General features: G+C 38.0%; 1 pseudogene; it reads right to left on the bottom strand.

The window, feature by feature from the left end:
• Positions 1-1,443: 1,443 nt before the first annotated feature.
• Positions 1,444-26,696, bottom strand: LOC110555039 (adenosylhomocysteinase-like; annotated as a pseudogene).
• Positions 26,697-26,995: the final 299 nt, after the last annotated feature.

A 26,995-nucleotide genomic window follows, 5' to 3' on the forward strand; every position in this document is an offset into this window, starting at 1 on the left:
TATTCTTTTATTATTTATCCACACCATTATTTACCTATCAGTAGCAAGAAGAGGCTTTTAATTTGATCTGCTGTCAACTTTTCTAGCCTACAGAATATTGTTTACCTTTTTAAGTTTACTTTGTTCTGATTATTCTGTTCCTGAGTAAGTTCATGGGCAGATGTGTCAAGAGTATCTTTGAATCAGAACCCATAAGAATGTCTGCCATATTTACTTGAGCCACAACCTCCAGGGCATAAGAAAGGCCTTCAAGTAAGACAAGATAATGATTATCTCTCTAAAAGAGAGTAGTAGTATGGACAGAACATTCCTGGTGAAGCTTAGAATCAGTACTCCTGGGAGAAGGCATTAATGATTCACAAGAAAATTTCCATCAATTAAATATCTCTAAGTTGTGCAAATAATAAAAGCCCCTCAAGCATGAGGCACTTAGAGATCAAGGGCAAAAAAGTGGAAGACTGCACCACAGCGATTTTATGACTCAGCTCATCATTGCTGGATTTTTGTCAAGAAGCTGTGCTAGCTTTATGGCTTTTACTGGCCTTATTTTATATATATAATATAAATATATATAATATATATATTTATATATATATATTTCAGTTGGTAAAGCTTGCCTCTGATGCTCTTTTTTCATTTTCTAAATTTTTCATTTCCATATTTTCCTCAGTTTTTATTTTCTTTACTGAATCTATTTCTTTTTCTCTTTATTTTATTCTTTCTTTCTGTAATAAAAATTGTATTCAATCTACTTTCCTTTTTTAACATTCTAAACAATTACATAAAACTATAAACCAAATTAATCTCTTTGTGATCCAGGCTTGTGATAGGAACCATCAATTACAAAATAGTAATAGACCTCTGCCTATTTGTTTTTCTGAACCTTTTTAATCTCTAGTTGTCATTTGTCCTTTCTCGGTTATCTCATAATCCATTCTAACCTTTGTGAAATAGACACCAAAATTCCCAACTACCGTATTCTAAAATTTAAGTGATGACTCAATCATAAAGATGTCAAACTCTCAACAACCTTAAAACTCCAGTGGTTTCTGCTTTCTGATAGACATTCTTCTTGGGTCCTATGATAGAAAAATAGTGCATCTGCATACCAAGCACATGAATCTAAATACCAAGAGATGGCTTGGATGGTGAAGTACATGGACTTGTGACCACCACTAGCAACATCCATTCTCAGGACTTCTAAAACTTCTGATCTCTTATCTTCTGTAGATGGCTCCTAGGTACCTCTGTATTGACTAGGGTCTGTTAGTTCCCCTCACTACATCAGTATGATGGATACAACAGAAGCCAAAGACAGAGTGATCAGACCCAGTGGAGTGAACACTAATGAAGCAACTGCAAAGTTGGTGACATTTGCTCTTGATAAAGCAATGAGGGACTGGAACAAGGATGGCACCAGAAGGTGAAGAGCAGCTCTGGCCCTCAGTAGCAGTAGTGATTAGGCCTGTAAGTACTGTCAGTAGACACACTCAGGTACTGGGCTAGTTTCTCACTCAGCTTGGTCAGCTTCATATGCAACGTGGCTGGTTGGGCTTTAGACACTTCCTCATCCTGCTTCTTAGTCAAGATGTTAATCCCACTGAGGTATTTATCTGGGTTGGTCCTCAGCTCAATCTGAGCAGTCACCTGGATTGTGAAGCAGTTTCTCATTACCATGCTGGAGTGGACCATGGCACAACCCAGGCTGACAAGCAGGCCTTGAGCTACAAAGATAAGCTGGTGCCCATTCTTCAGCCAGTAGTGTTCTACCTGTACCTTGATGTTCATCTTCTCCACAACATTCTCCTTGAGCCAGTTTGTATCAATCCCCACATCAAATTGTCCACTATTACACACAATGACATTGTCCTATATCTGTTCAAAGTGCCAGCCTGGATGATATCAACACAGATCTGGGGATGACAAAGATGTTGTGGCCCTTACAGGCCTCATCTATCGTGGTCATCTCATAGCCCTCTATGGTAGCCTGCAGTGAACTGATGGGGTCAATGTAGGTGATGATGATGACTCAGATCCAGCAACCCCTCAGGGCCTGGGCCCATAGTCTGATACCACCACCACTTTACCTACAATCATCACAACAGTGGCTCATTTAATGCCATCTATATGGGATTCCTGGCAATCATTTAAAAAAAATGCTCTTGGTGACAGAATCATTGACATCGATAGCTGGTTCCTCTGGTATCTGATTATCTGTCATATTGTAGCAGTTGTGGATCCCAGTTGTGGTCTCTTCAGAGATGCCTGAGATGTTGTTTACCAGAAGCTGTGCATTTTCGGTTGGATGATGTTACTTACGTCACCGCTGTCACACATATTTATGTTGCAGGTGTCATCCTTGAAGTGCAGCATCTGCTAAATGCACCACAGGTACTCCTCATCTATCTTGCCCTTCTAGGCAAACACTGAAATGCTGGCCTTCGCAATGGCAGTCACTGCATGGTTGTGAGTAGAGACCACCACACCTCAGCACCCAGGGCCGCAAGAGTCTCAATGAGGACAGCAGTCTCCACAGTCATGTACAGAAGCCAGCACTGTGAGAACCATTCTGGGGTACATTGTGGGAAGGTGTGTCTCTGATATTCATTGTTGATTGCTAAACCAGCAGAGAGCTATGTGTTAGCCTAGTAGCAGAATGTTGGTATTGTTATTTCTATGGCCTATTGCTGCTCTTATTTTGTGAACACTCATCCTTCCTCCCTTGCCTACTATATGTAATATAGAGCTGAAAGCTAATAGCTGGGCAGAAAGTAGAGGGCAAAACTTCTGGGAGAGAGAGTGTCTCTGGGAGAAGAAAGCAAAGGTGAGAGATTTGCCAGGAAGACACAGAGGTGAATGGATGGATATGAACAGGAGCAGAGGGATAAGCTAGCCAGCCATGTGTCTGGATATAATGCAAGATTAGTTGGGTTAAGCTAGGAAGCTGACTGAGAATCTGCCCAGCTAAAAATGCCTAAACTTTGAAATATTGAAAATGCTCTGTCATTATTTGTACCACTAGTGGGTCTGAAAGTCCTGTTATATTTGGGGCCAATATAGGGCATGAAATCCAGATGAAGGCCATATGTTCCAGACATGAGACCCAGACAAGAGAATCCACTTACAAAATCACCCCAGATATATGAGCATGGAGTGGAGGTATGGGGCTGAAGAGAGAGAAGTTGAAATCCCAGATCTCAGAGTCTGTATGCTCACAGAAGGCAGTCCTCAAAGGACAGATTTTAGGGAGGTTCAAGTGCTGAATTATATAGTAAGTTTGGAAGCAGAAAAAGAGAAATAAGTAGAAATGTTTTATTAAGTGCATGGACACCGAAGATAGGAAAGAAACTGAGTATACCTAGTCATAGAAAAAATATTAAGTTTGAAATAAAGTCTCCAAAAGAAGGAGATACTTAGAAAAATTTAAAAACAAAAGTATTTCCATGTTAAAAAGGAAAACATTGTAATAGAGGGCACCTGGACCCCCATAGTTTAGATTTAGTTATCATTATGGAGCTAATTACAACACATTACGCAATGATTGCAGTTTTCTGAGCCCTCTCTAAGAATGATCAGCATAAAGAAGAAAAGAGGGAATCTACTTGTCCTTTTCCCTGGCATTCACAAGAAGAAGATTTGAATAAAAAAGGACTGAGAGATGGAATGCTAAGTTATAAGTGGTGGTACAGAAATTGGAGGATCTTGTAAGAATTAAAAAAATAAAAACTAAGAGAGATAGGCCTAAAGTTCTCTTTTTTTGTTGGGTCTTTGTGTGGTTTAGGTATTAAGGTGACTGTGGCTTCATAGAATGAGTTTGGTAGTGTTCCTTCTGTTTCTATTTTGTGGAATAGCTTGAGGAGAATTGGAGTTAGCACTTCTTTGAAGGTCTTGTAGAATTCTGCGCTGAAGCCATCTGGTCCAGGGCTTTGTTTGGAGGGGAGACTGTTAATGACTGCTTCGATTTCCTTGGGAGATATAGGGCTATTCAGTCTTTCTACCTGATCTTGACTTAGTTTTGGTAGATGGAATCTTTCAAGAAAATTATCCATTTCATTTAGATTCTCAAATTTTGTGGCATATAGGCTTTTGTAGTATGACCTAATAATTGTTTGGATTTCCTCAATGTCTGTGGTTATGTCCCCATTTTCATTTCTGATTTTGCTGATCTGGATAGTTTCTCTCTGCCTTTTAGTTAGTTTGGCTAAGGGTTTGTCTATCTTGTTGATTTTCTCAAAGAACCAGCTTTTTCTTTCATTGATTCTTTGGATAGTTTTATTTGTTTCTAGTTGATTGATTTCAGCCCTTAGTTTGATTATTTCCAGCCGTCTGTTCCTTTTGGGTGTATCTGCTTCTTTTTGTTCTAGGGTTTTCAGTTGGGCCATTAAGTTGTTTGTATGTGATGTTACGAATTTCTTCTTGCAGGCACTTAGTGCTATAAATTTTCCTAGAAAAGATCATTCTGAGTGAAATATCCCAGAAGGAGAAAGACAAACATGGGATATACTCACTTATATATACCTATAAGATATGATAAACATAATGAAATCTATACACCTAAAAAAGATAATCAATTGAGCGGACATGGGGTAAGATGATCAATCCTCATTTAGAAAGACAGATGGGATGTGCATTGAACGTATGACAGGAGTCTACTGAGCGCATCTGAAAGACTCTAACTAGCAGTGTTTTCAAAGCAAAGACTCATGACCAAACCTTTGGCAGAGTACAGGGAATCATAAGAAAGAAGGGGAGTTAGTCTGATGGGGAAAGGATAGGAGCTCCACAAGGACCAAATATATCTGGGCACAGGGTCTTTTCTGAGACTGACATTCAACCAAGGACCATGTATGGATATAACCTAGAACCTCCACTCAGATGTAGCCTGTGGTAGCTCAGTAACCAATTGGTTTCCCAAAGTGAGGGGAACAGGGACTATTTCTAACAGGAACTCGATGACTGGCTCTTTGGTCTCCCCACCCCCGAAGGGAGGAGCAGTCCTGTTAGGCCACAGAGGAGGGCTTTGCAGCCAGTCCTGAAGACACCTGATAAAACAGGATCAGATGAATGGGGAGGAGGTCCCCCCCATCAGTGGACTTGGAAAGGGGCACGGTGGAGATGAGGGAGGGAGGGAGGGAGGGACTGGGAGGGAATGAGGGATCGGGACACGGCTGGGATACAGAGTTAATAAAATGTAACTGATAAAAAAAAAATAAAAAAAAATAAAAACTTCCTTCCAGGTCAGAGGAATTCAATCTAAAGCCTTTGGCTCCACCTTATGACAAGAATGCAGGATGGCAGTCCAAGCCTATTAGAAAACCCACAATAACTTTTCCAATTCCTATAAGATAGTTACCCCAAGAAGACAGAGACCCACAGGTTACAATGAGTTTGAATGACAATCTATAGACAGGCTAGAAGAAGCAGTAGTAGCATATGGAATGCACCTACCCTATGTGAAACAGATATTAAATACTTGGACCACAAAATCATATACTCCAAAAAATCATATACTCCGAAAGGTTGGGAATATGTAATAGCAACTATCTGAGAAACTGGTTCTCAACTGCAGTGTCTGACATGGTGGAGCATGGAGGCTTCACATATGGAGCAACATAATAGTACGGGAGATGGTAATATTGTCAAGGATCAGTTGCTATGTGAAGGCCAATATGCTAAATTATGCATGCAGATTCTGTTTGGTGATGCTGCCTTAAAGCAATACCATACAGTAGCTTTAAATGTTGGGAAAAGATTGAACAACAGAAAATAATCTCAATAATTTGCCAAGATAACCCAGGGTTCAGATGAATCGTTTACAGATAAAGAGTAACTTCATCTGTACATAGAGCAATATCATATCCAGATGCAAAAGTCTTTAACTTTTGAGAATGTTAACGCTGAATGCAAAGGCACTATTACACCTTTAAAAGTGAGATCAGCACCTATTTATGAATGGATTAAAACTACTGCAGATATTGAATCTAATGCTTACTGATATTGTTATGACTGAACAGGCAATTGCTAAATGTATGAGTGATCAAAATGTCTAGTTCTTCACCTATGGAAGACCAGGTCATTTTATAAAAGACTGTGAACAAACAGTTGTTAAAAATAATATTACTCTAATGATAATCCAGGGAGAAATCTTTCTGGGATTTAAACAACTGTGGAAAGGGCAGATTGTTGGTATAATGTTCTCGTGGAATGTATACAGTTTTCCCTTGTTCATTCAAATGCTGATTTCTCTACCCCACTACCTGGTTTCAATCTAGACATTGCGTTATGATGTTTATTCTAAGCATCACCCATCTCAAGTTTGTGGAAATATGCTATCATTTGTTCTCTGTGTTGTCAATCCAATGCTGAGCAATAAAGAGAACATGGTGGGACATCCTAGTCAAGAGGGGAGGAGAAGGAAGTGAGTGGGAGGAGTCTGAGAGGAGACATCAGCAGGAAAGGAATTGGAACCACCAGGAGAGATGAAAAGGACCTATGATATGACTAAAAGCAAATATCATGTAGAAAATCTGAAGGGAGGAAACTCTGTGGGCTTGGAGGTTTAGGATGGAGTAATTATTGCCCAGCATTATACTCTAGGTTAATTAAGTAAATCTTAGTCTCTGTGTAGTGATTTGTGTGTACAACAGGCTTAAGAATAACCACTGTTTACCTAAAAGACAAATCTATAATAAATATTAATCACCACCAACAACAGACACAGGGCTTATGAATGTAGATTATCCGGAGACAAACAAGACATTTCCTTACTATCAGGAAACTGCCTAGGGTGGCTTTGTTAGCTGTACTCCCCCCCCACACACATACAAAATAAAACAGTAGCCACTTGTTCTCTGTCAGCCAAGAAGACACTGTTATAGAGAACAACTAAAAAAAAAAAATGAAGATTGATCATCTTACCCAGGGTCCCCCTTTTTGCTTAGCTTCTTTATGTATACAGATTTTAGTATATTTATCCTATATTGTATGTCCAATATCTACTTATAAGTGAGTATATACCATGTGTGTCTTTCTGTTTTTGGTATACCTCACTTAGGATGATCTTTTCTAATTACCACCATTTGCCTGAAAATTACATGATTTCTTTGTTTATTTTTGCTGAGTAGTATTTTATTGTGTAAATGTACCACAATTTCTGTATCCTTTCCTCTGGGTTGTTTCCAGATTCTGACTATTATGAATAAAGCTGCTATGAATATGGCTGAGCAAATGTCCTTGTTGTATACTTGAGCATATTTTGGATATATACCTAAGAGAGGTATACCTGGATCTTGAGGTAGCGCTATTCCTAATTTTCTGAGAAAGCGCCAGATTGATTTCCAAGTTCCAGTGTACAAGTTTACATTCCAACCAGCGATAGAGGAGAGTTCCAATTTCTCCACATCCTCTCTAGCATGTGTTGTCACTTGAGTTTTTTATTTTACCACTCTGATAGGTGAAAGGTGAAATCTCAAGGACATGCTCAATCCAAATTCAGAAAGGCAAGCAGGATAGACATCGGAAGGGGAAGAAAACAGGGAACAGGACAGGAGCCACCACAGAGAGACTCTGAAAGACTCTACCCAGCAGGGTATTAAAGCAGATGCTGAGACTCATAGCCAAACTTTGGGCAGAGTGCAGGGTATCTTATGAAAGAAAAGGAAGATGAAAGACCTGGAGGGGACAGGAACTCTGCAAGAAGACCAACAGAACCAAAAAATGTTGGCACAGGGGTCTTTTCTGAGACTGATGCTCCAACCAAGGACCATTCATGGAGATAACCTAGGACTCTTGCACAGATATAAACTATGGCAGCTCAGTGTCCACATAAGTTCCCTAGTAAGGAGAACAAGGGCAGTCTCTGACATGAACTCAGTGGCTGCAACTTTGTTCACCTCCCCCACTGGGGGAAGCAGCCTTACCAGACCACTGAGGAAGACAATGTAGACAGTACTGATGAGACCTGATAGGCTAGGGTCAGATGGAAAGAGAGAAGGACCTCCCTTATCAGTGGACTTGGGGAGGGGCATGGGAGGAAAAAAGAGAAGGAAGGGATTAGGAGGGGACGAGGAAGGGGGCTACAGCTGGGATACAAAGTGAATAAATTTAGATAAATAAATAAACAAACAAATGTTATGTTAAAAAATGCCTGATATGACAGATAGTGCTGCTCTAAGCTTAACTACAATGGATAAAACGAGATTTTTTTTAAACTTTTATTAGTTACACTTTATTCACTTTGTATCCCCGCATAAACCCCTCCCTCCCCCTCTCTCAATCCCACCTTCCCTTCCCCTTCTTCACACATGCCCCTCCCCAAGTCCACTGATAAGGGAGGTCCCCTCTCCTTCCTTCTGTTCTTAGTCTATCAAATCTCATCAGGAGTGGCTGCATTGTCATCTTCTGTGGCCTGGTAAGGCTGCTCCTCCCTCAGGGGGATGTGATCAAAGAGCAGGCCAATCAGTTTATGTCAGAAGTAGTCCCTCTTCCCATTACTATGTAACCCACTTGGACACTGAACTGCCATGGGCTACATCTGTGCAGGGGTACTAGGTTATCTCCATGCATGGTACTTGGTTGGAGTATGAGTCTCTGGAAAGACCCCTGTGTTCAAATTTTCTGATTCTGTTGCTCTCCTTGTGGGGTTCCTGTCCTCTCCAGATCTTACTATTTCCCACTTCTTACATAAGATTCCCTGCACGTTGCCCAACAGTTGGCCTTAAGTCTCAACCTCTGCTTTGATATTCTGCAGGGTAGAGCCTTTCAGAGGCCCTCTGTGGCAGGTTCCTAGAAACAGGTTGTTTCTTGTTTTCTTCTTCTTCTGATGTCCACCCTAGTTGCTTTTCAGGATGGGGAGAAAAAGAGATTTTAAAGGTACCAAGAAACAAATATATTTGCAAACTGTTATAAATGATCAGAAACCAAAGTTGAAATTATAATTGGATGTAATTGAAATAGAAGACCTAGTGGTTACCAGGGCAGATGTCGTAATAAGACAAGATTTTTGGAATCTAACTTGGGCACTTCAAAGTGTATCTATACAGCTTGTATGGAATGGAATATTTTCTCAGGTGAAATGAAATGTAAAATGGATTAAATGTATAGGACAAGAAGATTAGATATGAAGATTAAGACCATATATGGAAAATATAATAATGAATTTATGGGAAAAAGATCTATTAAAACAGTGGCAAACACAGATTAACATTTTTTCAACTTTGGGAACAAGCTGTAAAATGCTAAATGTTCTAGATAAGGTATTGAAAATATTATTAAAAATAATATTTTTACAGACCATTCAGGCTGTCTATAAATAGGACACAGCAGAAGCTGGTTCTCCAAGTTTATAAGGAGGACAACTGTGGATAAAGTAACAACTACCCTACTATTAAAAGAGTTAACTAACAATCCCTTTTGGGTGGAGCAATGGCCCATAAATGAGGAAAAGTTACATGCCTTAGAGCAGCTAGTCCAAGAACAACTGGAGGCCCAACATACAAGCCTCGCAGCCTTTGCAGTTCTCCTGTATTTTATATTTAAAAGAATCATGGAAAACGGAGTATGCTGACAGACCTGAGAGCAAGCCATAGTCATTCAGCATGTGAGTTCCTTAAAACCTGGAATACCTTTAACATCTTTGTTATGTTATGTTATGTTATGTTTAACATCTTTGTTATGACCTATTATAGTGATTGATTTAAAAGATTGCTTTTTCTCAATACCTTTGAGAAACACGATAAAATTTTCTTTCACTGTGCCCACATTTAACAATGAAAAACTAGCCAAGAGGTACCAATGGAAAGTCTTGCCCCAAGGACCATTAAATAGTCCTACCTTGTGTCATTATCTCATACCACAGCCATTAGAAATAATTCACAAACAGTTTTCTCAACTTATAATTTATTAGCATATGGATATCTTGTTGAATCTTGGCTGAATTACATGAAGACACTTTTGAAGAAAATATTTGATGAAGTAAAGATTTTTGTCTTGTTGAGGATTACAAATTGCTCCTGAAAAAATACAAAGATGAGACTATTATCTAGGAAATAAGATAGTTTTACAAATAATTCATCCATGAAAAGTAAAGATTAGAAACAACAGATTACAAACTTTTAATGATTTTTCTTTTTTTAAAGACCAAGACAAGATAACCAATAGCCACAGTATAAAAAAAAATGAATTATATCAGAGCTAAAAGTTGGCTTTCAGTGTAAAGAATAAAGCATAAAGTGGTAAAAAGTTATATAAAAAATCCAATCAACTTTAGACAAATTGTGTCCATAGATGCTCCCCAATGTCACTCATACCACAGCTGCTGAGAACATTGTCCGGAGTATTTCAAAAAGGAGGAAATTAAGAGCAAAAACTAAAAAGAAATCCTGGAGAAATGCTTACGATAACTTATGCCAAATATGTCCAAATGGAACCAAATACATGGTGTTGCTTCAAAAAGTTTAAGAACATGTTATAAGAACTAGGCAAAACCTAATATAAGACTGGTATAACATTCACTCAAAAGTTAATGAGATAATTCAAAACGTTTGGAGGCAAAAGCATGGTCACAGTTAGGATGGTTTTCATAAAAGCTTAGGGATACAAGAAAAAGAAGCAAAGTCTGCATGTCCTGAGAAGAAATACATGATTTCATGAGACTAAAATATTGACTTATCTTTCAGTTTATTCCAAAGAGCATCAAAGACTTTCAAGGAAAACTACAAAACATTAAGGAGAGCAAATGATACTATGAGCTATTTAGAAACCAAGAATGTGGGTTTTTTTGTTTGGTTGGTTTTGTTTTTCATGAATTTTAAGATCTCCTGGAAAGTTTCCACCTCCACTGAATCATTCACAGACTTTTTCTGCAAGCTCATTCCTGCTATCTCTGGTGGAAAGAGGTTCCTAAAGTAAGGAGATACAAGTTACCTGCCCATTCATTCAGGGCTAAACGAAAGAGTTGCATTCTCTGTTCTCTGACCAACAATGAAGAAAAAATTATTGAAAGATATTGTTAAGACAAAATAAGTAAACATTAAACATTTTTAAAAATATGAGTTTAGGCAACCATTTTACCATTTGTGAGTCCACAGTCGTAGCTAAAACGGAAAGCAGCCTGCATCTGGCTGATTGGATTTCTTCTGTGATCACCTAGGAAACACCTGTCTTTCCACAAACTGAGCACCAGGAGATAAAAGATACTGAGATTCTAAAAAAAAAAAAAAAAAAAAAAATTCTTTAAAAGACAATATAGTCTTCTATTTTGTTTCAAGAAACCCATAGCTGAAATGGTTCATGAAAATGAGAATATTCTCTGCGAATATCCCTGGGGCTGCATAAAAATGTATATAAAGCTTAAACTGTGCCCATACACTTTCACATTGGAATGGCACACTGTGGTGTTCTTCATGCCTGAGAAGTAAGTCCAGGCCAGTTAAACGATTAAATAGCTTTCACTGAAAATTGGGTAGGGAATGAAGAGAGAAAGTAAACATCTACTCAGCTACCAATATGTAAGAGAAACTAAAAATGTAATTGGAAGGAATTTTCGAACTGGGTTAATCAAAACTAAAGTGAAATAAAATAATTAAAGGAAGATAAATGTCTATTAAAACCATTGTCTAGATATTAACGTCACTACAGAAGCAAATGCTTTTGGGGAATGATATTCTACTTAATAGGATATCATTCCCCAAAAAAGTTTTAATAAAATCAAATTTTAACTTGATAAATGAAAATTTTATATTTTCATATTTTCATTTATCAGGTACAAGTGGTATGCCTTGTAACTACATTTAAAATTAAGGTAATTTTGTCTGAAAGTTTATTGATTACTTCTTCTTAACATTTAACATAATTATTTTACATTTAACATAATAATTAACATTTACTAATTACTTGTTCTTAAATTATTAAAAAATACTTCTAGTTTTAAAACATGGTATATTAGCAATAATAGAATTAAGGAAATGTTTGTATATGATAAAATTTAGTTATTGATATAAAAGACAAAACAAACTTCAAAACAAATCATGCTGAAAATGAAAAGGACAAGAAGAAGATTTCTCTACCTTTCCTTTTCAAAATTATGGACAACAGCCAAAGAAGAAACAATGTAGGGGAGAATAATTCTTCTGATATAGAGACACAGGAAGAACCAAACCTCTCAAACCATTGCATATATTTGCCAGTCATGGACTTAGATTAGGGACATGCTGAGAGTTGATGCTGGTTTATTTGTTTGTTTTGTTTTGTTTTAATGTTATTATTATTATTTACAATTTATTCACTTTGTATTCTGGTTGTAGTCTCCTCCCTCATCTCCTCCCTCTACCTCCCCATCCAACTTCCCTTGTCCACTGGTAGGAGAAGTCCTACCTGCTGTCTGACCCCAGCCTATCAGGTGCTGGTTGCTTTTTAGCCAGGTAAATATTTTCTAAAGGCTACCAACCTTGATCCAATGCAATGCAACTGTGCTTTGATCATGGCGGTTAAACATAGTGTGATATCTATCACAAATTCCATGTGGAAAATTCAGGAAGATGCCTAGATTGGAATGATGAGGTAGGGAAACCATGACACAATCAACTGATAGTAATTTGCTTTGTTAAGATTTAGTTTCTTAGCTCACAGAGACCTCTTGGAGTGAAGTAAAGTATGTATGTGTGTTGTGGAACACAGAAAGGTGAGCTAGAGAACAAACCACGTAGTTAAGACTAATAATTTCTGGAAGACTTGTGAGTCTATTAAAGAACAAAAGTAAAGGGAAATTGTGTCTTCAGCATAAAAACGAACTATAACCATCTCACCAGGGATTGGTGATCAAAGAGCAGGCAACTGAATTCATGGCAGTGACTGCCCCTGTTCCCCTTACTAGGGTACCCACATGGAGACTGAGCTGCCCATGGCCTACATCTGAGCAGGCGGTCTAGATCCTCTCCTTGTATGGTCCTTGGTTGATTCATCAGTCTCTGCAAGGCCCCCTGGGTCCAGATTTTTTGGCTTTGTTGGTCTCTTTGTGGAACTCCTGTCCTTTCCAGATCTTTAAGAGGATCCAGACAGTCCTGATGAGACCTGATAAGCTAGGGTCACATGTTAGGAAAGCTATGTCAGTGGGCTATGGGAGGGACATGAGGGGGGAAGATAGAGGGAATTTAAGACCAGCAGGAGATGAGGGAAGGGGCTACAGATGAGATACAAAGTGAATAAATTGTAATTTAATAATAATGATGATGCTGATGAAAAAAATTTTAAAAAGTAGAAAAGGGGAATAAAGAAACTTGAAAAAGAAAACAAACAATAACAAATAGAGTAGAAATGTATGTGTTCCAGACAGTTTTAATACTGTTCCTCATTTTCTACTGGTCCTCTTTACATAATATTTTTCTGAAAACTAAAGATCAGTGATGAAAACTAAATTCAGTGATGAATTTCAATCTGAAATAAGCCAGTAATGTTCTTGTATATGAAACTACCAAAACAAGATGAATATATCCACTGTATCAAAAGGTAAATGTCATTGATTATGATGAAAACACACCACCGAACTATGAGACAACATGAAAAATAATCATTACTAATCTCAAAATAATTAGTTAATCCTAAAGATGTAGACACACAAGGTAACATATAAAATCAAAAGGTCAATAGAGCTGTGGAAATGAAAAGCCTATAAACAGAGCTTGGGGAAGAAACAGGAAGTAATTTAAAATTTTTAATAGTTACCACAGAAACAAAAGAGAGAAAAATTATTGAAGTGAGATCAGAAACATGTGGATATGTTTGAGGCAAAACAAGTAACAAAAGGAAAATACCAACTAATTAAAAAGTACTTCAAAATGTTAAACTTGTGGTAATGAAGAACATCTGGGCCACACATGACTGTCTGTTTTGAAAAGAACAGAATGCATAAATACTGTAGTCTAATACATAGCTGGAGAACACTTAGAGGAGAGAAGAACGGGAGGTAAGATTTAAGAAGCATGTTGTTTAGCAGAGAAAGCTGCAGAATGAGGCAGACATGTTGTATGGTTTTCATATCACTTGTACTTGGTACACAAAGAATACCCTCTTAGGACAGGACACAGTATATTCCATCTAAAGAAAAGTGAAAAAGAATAATAGCTCTAGAATTTTACCTCTTTAAATTCAAAGTGGGTCAGCTCTATATAGTCCAAAAGAAGAAAATAGAATTATTCATATCTAAGCTCAAGTTAACTCATTCTAAACAGTTCAGTATGAAAGTAACTGCCTTTGAGTAGTGTAGAATGAAACCTTTCTAGAGTATGAGTCTTTTCCAGTCAATTAACTGATTGTCTAGCTATTGTTTACAATAGGAGAATGAATACCTATGAAGGAGTACAGCAAATCAGGCTGGGATACAGTTCAGTGGTAAATTTCATGACAAAAACATAAATATGACTGAAAGGCTATTTAAATCCTTTAGAAAAAATGATAGCTTTTCAACTACTGAATTCAGTGATACTGAAATAAGTAAAATATCAGATAACAATTTCAAAGTTTGCTCAGATAAATGATTGAAAACCTCACGGGTGATACAAACAGGCAGGCGTACTCAAAATAGCACCTTGAAAGTTAGTAACAATGAAGTAAAAGTGACCGGAACAGATTAGAAACTCAGCTATATGAAAGAAAAATTCAGCAAGAAAACTTGAGGGGGAAAACACATCAGAATAGGAATGTTGGAAACAGAAACCTGGATGAACTGGACAAAAAAAAAGTATGATGGAAAGCATGACCTATGTGTTTGTCTACACAAGAAATATGTCCACTCAGGATCGAAGAGTAAGGAAATAGTAAACTCAACAAGAAAACAAAAACAAAAACAAAAACAAAAACAAATGAACATGACCACAAACCTCAAGAACTCAGAGATATGCTCAAGAGACCAAACCTAAGAATCCACCAAGTAGAAGATCTAAGAAAAACATTCAAGTCATGGGAAAGATACTTAGATTACAGTAGAAAATCCCCACATTTAGAGAAAAAACAGAGATGCAAGCACAAGATTTAGAAGCCCAAATAGAGAAGACATTTTTACCAGTGCCTTTCTCATTGCTGTGACAAAATAACTGTCATCATGAAAAAGGAAATATCATTTATCTTTATAGTTCAAGTGGATACACTCTGTTATGGCAGGAAAGTCATGACAGCAGGAGCTCTCAGTGGTGTGTTCATATTACACACACACAGTTAGGAATTACTAATGAATTGCTAGGGCCCAACTTCCTTTCCTTTTTTTCTTCAGTCCTGGACAATGGTTCACAGAATAGTGCTGTTCAACTGTCAAAGTAAGACTTCCCATTTCAACTAATATAATCTCACCTTCACTCATAGGTGATTCTAGATAGTCAAATGGACAATCTATATTAACTTTTGTACCAATTAGGAAGTTCTCTATGATGGATTTTAGTCAAGATATAAAAAAAAAAAACAAAGGAAAGAAATAATTTTATAATCTATAAAGAACATAATCAATTCATAAGGCAAAGATAAAAGAACAGATTTAGATCTATATTTCAGAATCCTAACAAGTTACCTAAAGTAAAAATAAACTATTAAAAATTAAACCATGTTGCATATCTGATAAGCCTAAACGCATATACAAAATATTTAATTCAACATAAATTGAAATACATTCTTTTTAGCAGCATGTGGGATTATATCTAAATAGACTTCATTGTAGGTCATGCAACAAGTCTGTGTTATGAAATAATTGAAAAGATCTCATGTTTTATCTAAACATGATTCAATAAAAGCTGAAATTAAGAGCAGTCACACTATGCAAATAATTGGAGGCTGAAGAATACACACCTGAATGAACAATTGATTATTGAAGAAATCAAGAAGGAAGTTAAAAAGCTTGTAGAATCAAATAAAAATGAAAGAATGATGTACTAAAACTTTGTGTTTTTTAATTTTTAATTTTTTTTAATATTAGTTACAGTTTATTAACTTTGAATCCCAGCTGTATCCCCCTCTCTCATTCCCTCCCAACTCCACCCTCCCTCCCTCATCTCCTCCCTGCCCCTGTTCAAGTCCACTGATAGGAGAGAACATTCACTCCTTCCATCTGACCCTGGTTTATCAGGTATCTTTAGGACTGGCTGAAAAGTCCTTCTCTGTGGCCTAGCAGGACTGCTCTTCCTTCGGGGGGGGAGGGGTCAAAGAGCCAGCCATTGAGTTCATGTCAGAAATAATCCCTGTTCCCCTTACTAGGGTACCCACTTGGATACTGAGCTACTATGGGCTACATCTGAGCAGGGGTTCTAGGATATATCCATACATGGTCCTTGGTTGGAGAAACAGTCTCATAAAGACTCCTGTGCCCAGATATATTTGGTCCTTGTGGAGCTCCTGTCCTCTCCAGGTCATATTAACTCCCCCTTCTTTCATATGATTCCCTGCACTCTGCCAAGGTTTGGTTATGAGTCTCAGTATCTCCTTTGATACACTGCTACGTAGAGTCTTTCAGGTGCTCTCTGTGGTAGGCTCCTGTCCTGTTACTTGTTTTCTCCTACATCCAGTGTCCATCCCATTTGTCTTTCTAAGTGAGGACTGATCATCTTACCCCAGGTCCTCTTTCTTGTTTATCTTCTTTACATGTATAGATTTCAGTATGTTTATAATATCTTAAAGGTCTTTATAATTGAGGATATACCATGTGTGTCTTTCTGCTTCTGGGATACCACACTCAGGATGATCTTTTCTAGATCTCACCATTTGCTACAAATTTCATGATTTCCTTGTTTTTAATTGCTGATTAGTATTCCATTGTGTAATAGTACCACAATTTCTGTATCCATTCCTCTGTTGATGGACATCTGGATTGTTTCCAGGTTTTGCCTATTACAAATAAAGCTGCTACAAACATGGTTAAATGAATGTCCTTGTTGTGTTCTTGAGCATCTTTTGGATATATGCCTAGGAGTGGTATAGCTGGATCTTAAGGAAGTGCAATTCCTCATTGTCTGAGAAAGAGCCAGATTGATTTCCAAAGTGGTTGTAACAGTTTACATTCCCAACAGAAATGGAGGAGGGTTCCCCTTTCTCCACAGCCTCTCCAGCATGTGTTGTCACTTGAGTTTTTGATTTTAGCAATTCTCATGGGTGTAAGGTAAAATCTCAGGGTCGTTTTGATTTGAATCTCTCTGAAACCTAAGGATGTTGAACATCTCTTTAAGTGTTTCTCTGCCATTCTATATTCCTCTACACAGAATGCTCTGTTTAGCTCTGTACCCCATTTTTTAATTGGGTTGCTTGATTTATTGCTTTTTAACTTCTTTACTTCTTTATATATCCTGGATATCAGCCCTCTGTCAGATATAGGGTTGGTGAAGATCCTTTCCCAGTCTGTAGGCTGTCGTTTTGTTCCAATGACAATGTCCTTTGCTTTACAGAAGCTTTTCAGCTTCATGAGGTCCCATTTATTGATTGTTGCTCTTAGAGCCTGTGCTGTTGGTGTTCTGTTCAGGAAGTTGTCTCCTGTGCCAATGAGTTCAAGACTCTTCACCACTTTTTCTTTTAACCGATTTAGAATATCTGGTTTTATATTGAGGTCTTTGATCCACTTGGACTTTAGTTTTGTGCAGGGTGATAAATATGGGTCTGCTTTCATTTTTCTGCATGCAGATATAAAGTTGGACCAGCACCATTTGTTGAAGATGTTGTCTTTTTTTCAATTGAATGGTTTTGGCTTTTTTGTTAAAAATCAAGTATCCATAGGTGTGTGGGTTTATTTCTAGGTCTTCTATTTGGTTCCACTGATCCTCCTTTCTATTTCTATGCCAATACCATGTGTTTTTTATTACTATTGCTCTGTAGTACAGCTTGAGATCAGGGATGGAGATACCTCCAGATGATCAGTTGTTGTATAGGAGCGTTTTTGGAGATTCTGGGTTTCTTGTTTCTCCATATGAAGTTCAGAAACTTTCTTCCCAGTTCTGTAAAGAATTGTGTTGGAATTTCTATGAGAATTGCATTGAATCTGTAGATTGCTTTTGGTAGGATGGCCATTTTCACTATGTTAATCCTATCAATCCATGAGCATGGGATATCTTTCCATCTTCTGATATCTTCTTCAATTTCTTTCTTCAGAGACTTGAAGATTTTTTCAAACAGGTCTTTCATTTGCTTGGTTAGAGTCACCCCAAAGTATTTTATGTTATTAGTGGCTATTGTGAAGGGTGTTGTTTCCCTGATCTTTCTCAGCCCTTTTGTCTTTGGTATACAGAAGGGCTTCTGATTTTTTGAGTTGATTTTGTATCCTGCCACTTTGTTGAAGGTGTTTATCAGCTGAAGGAGTTCTCTGGTTGAATTTTTGGGGTCACTTATGTATACTATCATATCATCTGCAAATAGTGACACTTTGACCTCTACTTTTCTGATTTGTATCCCCTTGATCTCCTGTAGTTGTCTTATTACTTTAGCTAGGACTTCAAGTACTATGGAGAGAGTGGGTAGCCTTGCTTTGTCCCTGATTTCAGTGGGATTGATTTAAGTTTTTCTCCATTGAGTTTGATGTTGGCTATGGGCTTGCTGTATATTGCCTTTACTGTGTTTAGGTATGTGCCTTATACCCCTGATCTCTCCAAGACTTTAAACATGATGGATTTTGGATTTTGTCAAATGCTTTTTCTGCATCTAAGGAGATGATCATGTGGTTCTTCTCCTTTAGTTTGTTTATATGGTGGATTACATTGATAGATTTCTGTATGTTGATCCACCCTTGCATGCCTGGTATGAAGCCTACTTGGTCATGGTGGATGATATCTTTAATGTGTTCTTGGATTTGGTTTGCAAGTATTTTATTGAGTATTTTTGCATCAATGTTCATAGAGAGATAGATCTGAAGTTCTCTTTTTTTGTTGGGTCTTTGTGTGGCCTAGGTATCAAGGTGACTGTGGCTTCATAGAATGAGTTTGGTAATGTTCCTTCTATTTTGTGGAATAATTTGAAGAGTTAGCACTTCTTTGAAGGCCTGGTAGAATTCTGCACTGAGTCCATCGGGCACAGGGCTTTTTTTTGGAAGGCAGACTGTTGATGACAGCTTCTATTTCCTTGGGGGATATACGACTATTCAATCTTTCTACCTGATCATGACTTAATTTTGATAGATGGAATCTATCAAGAAAATTGTCCATTTCTTTTAGATTTTCAAATTTTGTGGCATATAGGCTTTTGTAGTATGACCTAATGATTGTTTGGATTTCCTCAGTGTCTGTAGTTATGTTCCTCTTTTCGTTTCTGATTTTGCTGATTTGGATAGTTTCTCTCTGCCTTTTAATTAGTTTGGCTAAATGTTTGTCTATCTTGTTGATTTTCTCAAAGAACCAGCTCTTGGTTTCATTGATTCTTTGAATAATTTTATTTGTTTCTAATAGATTGATTTCAGCCCTAATTTTGATTATTTCCATCTGTCTGCTCCTATTTTGTGTAATTGTTCCCCCCCCCCCCCAGGGCTTTCAGGCGAGCCATTAAATTATCTGTATGAAATGTTACAAATTTCTTCTTGAAGGCACTTAGTGCTATGAATTTTCCTCGTAGCACTGCTTTCATTGTGTCCCATAAATTAGGGTATGTTGTACCTTCATTGTCATTGAATTCTAGGAAGTCTTCAATTTCTTTCTTTCTTCCTTAACTCAGCTGTCATTGAGCAGCAAGTTGTTTAGTTTCCATGTGTGTGTAGGCTTTTTGCTAATTCTATTGTTGTTGAGGTCCAGCTTTAGTCTATGGTGGTCAGATAGAATACAGAGGATTATTTCAATCTTCTTATATTTATTAAGGCTTGCTTTGTGACCAACTATATGGTCTATTTTGGAGAATGTTCCATGAGGTGTCTCAAGCAGGTCACATTGGCAAGTGTCGGGGCATCTGGGCTCTTCACTCTCTGGTCAGGATCTGCTTAGTCATATGCAGGAGGACTGATGGACTCTGCTCAGCTCAGTGCTGCTGTAGCCCCCAAGTTAGGAAGTCCAGCTGCAGCTGCCACCTGGGATGTTAGTCCAGATGCCTTCTGGGAAGTCCTGGGGGCTTACCACTGTGTTTTCCAGACATGGGTGGCCTGGTGGCTGGTGTGCCTAGTTTGTTTGCTGGGTCTTCTGGAATTTGGTGGCTCTATAGCCCACTATCTGACACTGAGGGTTTGGGCATGCCATACAGCCATATAGCACTGGGAGATCCTGTGGAGTTGGCACACAGTCCCCAGGCAGTGAGTTCTGAGCTGAGAATCTCGGTGAGCTGGCAGTGGTCTCTGCCAAGGAGGAAGGAGGCCCGACAAAGGGGAGTGCAGGGAGATCAAAGAATTGTTTCTCTCTTTCCCTGAAGAAGTGCCAGGTGACCTGAGACAATAGGTCTCAACTCATGTGATGTTCCCTTTTGTTCAGAAAGCCTCACCGTTGTTTCCCTGGCTTTAGTCTTCCCTCCACTTACCAACTCCGGTACTTCAGCTCCTCTACCTTTCAGAAACTGTGCATGCTCATCACTGCCATCTTGGATCTCCTCCACACTAAAACCTTGGTGTATAGCTAAGGCAAATTTACAAGCAAACTTTACAGTAACAATGCTTGCATTTAACAGAACTAATGATGCAACTCAATGATTTAGAAAAACAAGAGCATTCTAAACCCCAAACCAACAAGCAACAGAAAATAGTAATTATTAGAGCAGAAATTAATGAAATAGACACCATAGAGGTGATCAAACAAAAAGTTGATACTGCGACAATTTAAACAAAATTGACAAACTTGTCATCATGCTAACCAAAGAAGACAGAAGATCCAAATAATAAAATTAGAAGTGAAAAGGGAGAGTTACAAAAACTTTTAATTAAATCCAGAGGAGAATGAGGAGATTTTTTTCTTAAATTTATGTACCAAAACAGGACAATATAGAAGACATGAACAAATTCAAGGACACACAACATAATAGATTTAAATCAAGAAGACATAAACTAAAACAGATTTATAATTAATAGGTAAGATATCAGTAACAACAAAATTCTCTTTTCAAAGAAAAGCTAGAGCCAGATGGAGTCTATGCTAAATTTTACCTGCTTTTAAGAAAAAGTTAATGCCAATGAGCCTCAACTTGTTCCATAGAATAGAAATGAAAGAAACAATATGTTAAGGGTTGAATTTGTTGAAGGAAAGACCCAGACTCAAGAAGTATGTAAAAGCAAGGAGCATGTACTCTGCAGAGAACTCCAGCATGTTGGAGTCACCACCTTCAAACTGGCAGCCACCACAAGGGGCCAGAAAGGGGAATTCCTACAAGTGGCTATGCAACCTCAATTGGGATTGCCTGGTGCTCAAGGAGTCTATGTAATCTCAATTAAGAGTGGCTGGTGCCCATGAAGGTTATGTGACTCCAATTGGGATTGGCTTCTGGCTATGGCAGCTCCGTGACTATGATCAGGACTTAGGTGCTTTTCAAACCATTAATTAATTAATTAATTAATTAAGCAACCTCATCTTCTCTTGGCACTTTTTCTGTGGCTCTTAGGCCTGCTCTGTTTAGTAAGAAAATGAAGCCTATTATGGAGTTGGTCAGGATTATTTAGCAAGGCTCTCTCAACCATCAATCTTACATGCAAAGTCAGTATACACAAGAAAACAAAACAAAAACAGGAACCAGGGCTTGGATATGTAAATAGAGCTGTATATTTCATTTCTTCTTTTATCAATTTCCACAGTTAACCCATAAATTAGGCAGTTTTGACCCATTAGAAAAATTGGTGTGGACTCTTTCCCTATGTTGGTCCTTACTCTAGTCCCTCAGTGACTGAAATCTGAGGAAATAGTTGCTTAATCTCTTTCCAGCTTTTCCTTTCTTCTAGGCTTCTGAAGAAAAGCAGATCTATTCAGCAAAATATTGCTCTTTTCTGTCCTGTGTCTTAGAATTCCTTACACTTCTTGAATTCAATGAAGAGGTTGACTGCCCTATAAAACTATGTAACAAGTGATTACAGAACATGAGGACCAAATAAATTGACATTTAAATAATATATCTGTGAGATTAAGAATACAATATGTACATTGAAAAACCAAAGCACAACAGAATAAAACACAAACAAACAAAATCATTTAAAGGCACAAGTCTCTGTTAGTTTTTCCCATGTATGATTCCCTAATAGTCACAAAACAAGTTTGAGTGTAATTTACACATTAAAATTATTTTCTCATATACTTGAATAATATGGAATCCTTACAAATTTTATGCACATAAGTCTAGAAATGTCTTCAACCTGAAATTAGCTTTTTTGTTTTGTTTTAAGATTGTTTGCTTGTATTATTTCAGTCATTCTTTGAAACCTTTGAAAGCATGACTTTGTCTCCATAACAACAGTAGGGTGTCATTGGTGTCCCTGCACAGAGAAAAGTGTGCATACCACAAATAGCAGAAGCCCTGGGAATCCTGACCCAAGCCTGCAGGAGGTGACCTAAGCGCAAAGTCAGTCCAACACAGGTCATATGCTACTTGTGAAGTTTGTGACATCCAGGATAGATTTGTAAGTGAGAATTTCAAAATAATTGGGTTCTGTGATTCTGTTAGAAAGTTCACATGCATTTGAAACAGCTATGAACTTGTTGTTGAAAATCAGGTAGTAAACCCAGGGGCCACTGAAGCCCAGGAGACAAGATGTAAGGGATGTAACTGCATGGGCTGCCGCCTCAGGACCCGCTTCCACACTGCCCAGTGTTCCTATAGCTTTGCCTCTGCCCAAGTGTCTTATAAAACTGTGACATTAAGATCAGTTCTACAGACATGACCATAATAAAGGTTTTTTTTCATCTATTAACTTTTTTAAATTTAATTTTATTTTATTAATTACACTTTATTCATTTTGTATCCTCCAATTAGCCCCTTTCTCTTCCCCTCCCAGTCCCACCTTCCCTCCCCCTTCTTCACGCATGCCCCTCCCCAAGTCCACTGATAAGGGAGGTCCTCCTCTCCTTCCCATAATAAAGTTTAAACTTATTATTTTATATTTGTGACATCTGTCACTCAAAGGCATGGTTGCCGTTATTAATTTACATTTCTCCTTTCTTTCCCCTGGAATGGTAAGGCTCAATTTCACTTGAGACTTGTTATGTAAATTCTCAGAATAGAAGATGGGAGAGGATTGAGAATAGAGAAAAAATAGGGAAAAATTAAAAAACAAGCAATTATTGGAAGAAATGATGATTAGTTATTACAAAGGGGAGTAGGGTATTTCTCTAAAGGCTCTGTAGAAGCTGGGAAAAGCCGTTGGCTTTGGCTGTCTTGAGAAACCCCTTCGTTGCTGAGTAGCATCTTCTGATGGGCCTGATGTGGTTACAGCTGCTGCCGACCACATGAGGATTTGGAAAGACTGTGATTGTTTTTAAATTGCAAGGGGAATTTTTCTACATTGTGGGATATTGTTTCTTCATTATTTTTAAATTTTTATTTTTTTTCTAAAATTGGCAGAGAATGGGCCATTGCTCTCATGGCTGAATACTAATATTACCTTTAGCCCAATAAGTATGAACACAATGCAAATTTCACTAGATACTTTTACTTTATTAAAAATTAAAATAAAAAATATTTTCCAAGTGAAATATTCAGAAACATTTTGATAATGTAAATATCACTTTAATAATCTACAAAACTACATTTAAAAAATATAGCAACATTATTTCAACCAATCACAAGGCAAATATTTGACTTATCAACTTCCTTGGTGTTTTGGTTTTGAGCATAGATTTTAATGGTGGAAATAATCCCTCCAAAACATTAATATGTAATTTAACAAATCTACATTACTAGGAATTTCAGCCATACTATAGAATATTTTTCTATTTTGCAATCTCTTATGCTGAAATTAGATTTGTTTTTCAAAAGTCTGTGCACTTCTGAAAAATTAATTCTAAACCATCTTGAACATTCTATAACCTTCCTGATTACTACAGAAATTTTCTTATTTATGAAATGAGTTCAGCTGTTTTTCATTTTCATGTTTTATGTACAAACTTGCTCACAAGAAGCTAAAATAGAATTATGTGACTCACTAAGAAATATTTTCACATATTCTGATGATTGTTCAAAAATAATTGAACAAACACAACCTAGTTTCTTCAGAACAAAGACAACTTCTTAAACTGATAAAGGTCTGAAAATACGACTTTGAGATAAATCTGAATCAGTCCTCTTCCAAGACCAGTCATTTTCTTTTCAACCTTGGATACCCTATGACAACATTCACTCTGTGAATATGGAAATGTCTACTTTGTCTTCTGCCACCATTGCTAAGAACTTTAAAACTCCCAATTTATGTGAAAACAGAAGCTGCTTTTGCAGTGTTTGAATGAAAACCTGGATACTTTGTTGCAAGGTGTCCACTTTGGTGACCTCAGGGTCTGCCTCATGTTTTCAGGTGGTGCCAGTACTGCCCACGGAGACTATGTGCCAATTAGTCACAGTAAGGATTGGAGGCAAGACATCTATGCACTGTGTAAGACCAGGCCGAGTAGCTGTCTGTTCCAGAATGCCAGTCTCAGCTGGCCAAGACACTTCTGTTTGTTTGTTTATTGTCTGAGACTTTTCCTCTCCACCCAATCCTGTTTCCTCTGATCAAAAGGTTACTTTTCAATAAATGTCTTGCACTTGTAACTCCATTCTAATATCTAATCAGACTTCATTATACTATAGACTTTCCTATAGAAATGCTCTGTGTTCTGTAATGAAAATGAAAACTAAAAGATTCACGATGATTTTCCTACTTAAACAGCAAATGTCTATATTGCAGAAAGCCAATCATATAAATAGAGATAAGAGCAGCACTACCAGTTTATCAAAATGTTAGGATTTATGCAGCAGAGCTATGCATTGGCTTCATAAATCACACCACGGACAAGTTCCACATGAGAGATTTTATTAGGGGAAGGGGAGTGATTACAGAGATTGCCTCTGAGAAAGGAGAGAGAGAGAGAGAGAGAGAGAGAGAGAGAGAGAGAGAGAAAGAGAGAGAGAGAGCTTGAGAAAGTGAGTGACTCAGTGCATGCTCAGGACGAACACATGTGTCTTGCTGCAGGTATAAAGTGTTGTGCTCACGTAGCACTGGTGGTGACATGTTCTGCTGTCGCTGAGTTTCTGGAAGTGGCCAGGGAGGTGCCTGAAGTCCTGTTGGTCAGGCCCCCTGAGAGCTGGCTGTGAATTGCCAACGTTCCTCACTTTTGGTTATTATAAAAAAAAAGAGGAACTAAGAGGGTGGTGATGGTGAGGAGAGGACAGGGGTGAAGTATCTTCAAGCTGCTTCCTGCTGCTTAGGGTCATTCTCGGAGTACAGCTGGTCCCCACCATCAGTGTAGACTGGAAAATCCTTGGCATCCAGTTTTGTGCACAGAGGTTGATAATCCTGTAAGAGTAACTGATTAGTGATTTGGTTAGAGATCTTTTGGATTTGTTGTTGGAGGACTGTAGAGAAGAATTTAATAAAGCAGGGTGTAAATAGTACGAGCAAAAGGATGAGCAGGAGAGGTATGAGAAAGGGCAGAATCCACTTCCATATGGGGTTCTCAAATCCCCAAAGGTTTGAGGCCTCAAGCTGTTCTCTTCACTTCTGGAGATCTGCCTGGAGCTGTTGGATTTTTTTTTTTTTTTTTTAATGACTGGATGACATAAAAACAGCATTCCTCCTGGAGACAAAGGCTACCTTTTTCATCACTGAGATCAAATCCTCATCGATTTTGAAGTACTACTCTGTCAGTGAGTTGATCTGTCTTTGAAAAGTTAGTATTGTCTGAACCACTTACTGGAGGTCGTGGATAAACTAGGAAGAAAGCTGATAATATAAGGTCAGTGAAGTGGCCGGTCCACTGCCCTGGTCCTGACACCTGCCATGGTTCCTGCAACAGCCAGGAGGGGCAAGATTTGAATTGCCCTCTTATCAAGCAGGCAGGTATTGACTCTACAATTGGAATTGGTAAGGGTTTTTTTCCATGTATCACCCCCAATGGAAAAGAGAAGCACCGGCATGCAAACTGACCAACCAGCAGGTAGATGATGGCAGACGTGAGTACAGTACTATGAGCTGTAAGTCATTGGGGTTCAGATGAGGTCTCGAGGATTATAGTTTTGTTGCAGTCTAAGGAAGTTAATGATCTTATAGAATGTGTCCCAGATGCCTTCAAAGAGCTTGCCATGTCAAAGAAGGTGTGATATGAAAAAGGTAGGAGGTCATGGCAACACCAAAATCAGGACAGTTAGTGAATGCAAAATAAGATTATTTGACAGGATCACAGAAGTGGTTAGTGGTGCTTCTGAGCTGGTCCCAGATGGAACACTCAGCCAACAATCCCCAAAATGGCCACCTTAGGTGACATTAAGAAGCTTGAAAGCCGAGGCCAGAGTCTGAAGTAGGAGATAAAATGATAGGTTTCTATTATTTGTGGGGGTGGGGGAAGTTAAACACCTTAGAGGAGTGTTCAATTACCTTCTCTACTTTTCCCATCCCCAGGAATAGGGTAATTGGGGCATATTTTTGCTAGATATGAATTGTACTTATAGATAATTCAGGTGTGTAGAGGGGGTACACATACCTGCTTCCAATCTGGGGTCCCAAGGATCTTGGATGTAGAAGAAGAGAGTCTTCCTATATAGGTAAAAGAGATTCTTTTGTGCTGGTGCATGAGTCTGGCAAGACCAGTATGGGCAACCTCCATGTCTGTATAGTCATTTCTTTACAATGTTCTTTTGTTTGGTCAAAGATAAGGAAAACAAAATTTTTATCAAATAAGAGAGGAGGGATAGATATGGGGTTGATGGCAGTTTCAATCAGTTCTGACAACCTCCTATAGAGGAATTTCCTAGTCCTATTCAGAGAGACTGTTTGTTATCAATGAGGGTCTCTTGAACCTCAAATCTCCATATGTCGGCATTAGCCTGGACAGACACAGACAAGAGGAAGAGGAGGAAAAATACATGTTTAGTCCAGTAGGGTTGAATATGAGTGCTGGAGTGA

This window comes from Meriones unguiculatus, chromosome 15 (assembly GCF_030254825.1).
Source record: "Meriones unguiculatus strain TT.TT164.6M chromosome 15, Bangor_MerUng_6.1, whole genome shotgun sequence".
Taxonomy (NCBI): domain Eukaryota; kingdom Metazoa; phylum Chordata; class Mammalia; order Rodentia; family Muridae; genus Meriones; species Meriones unguiculatus.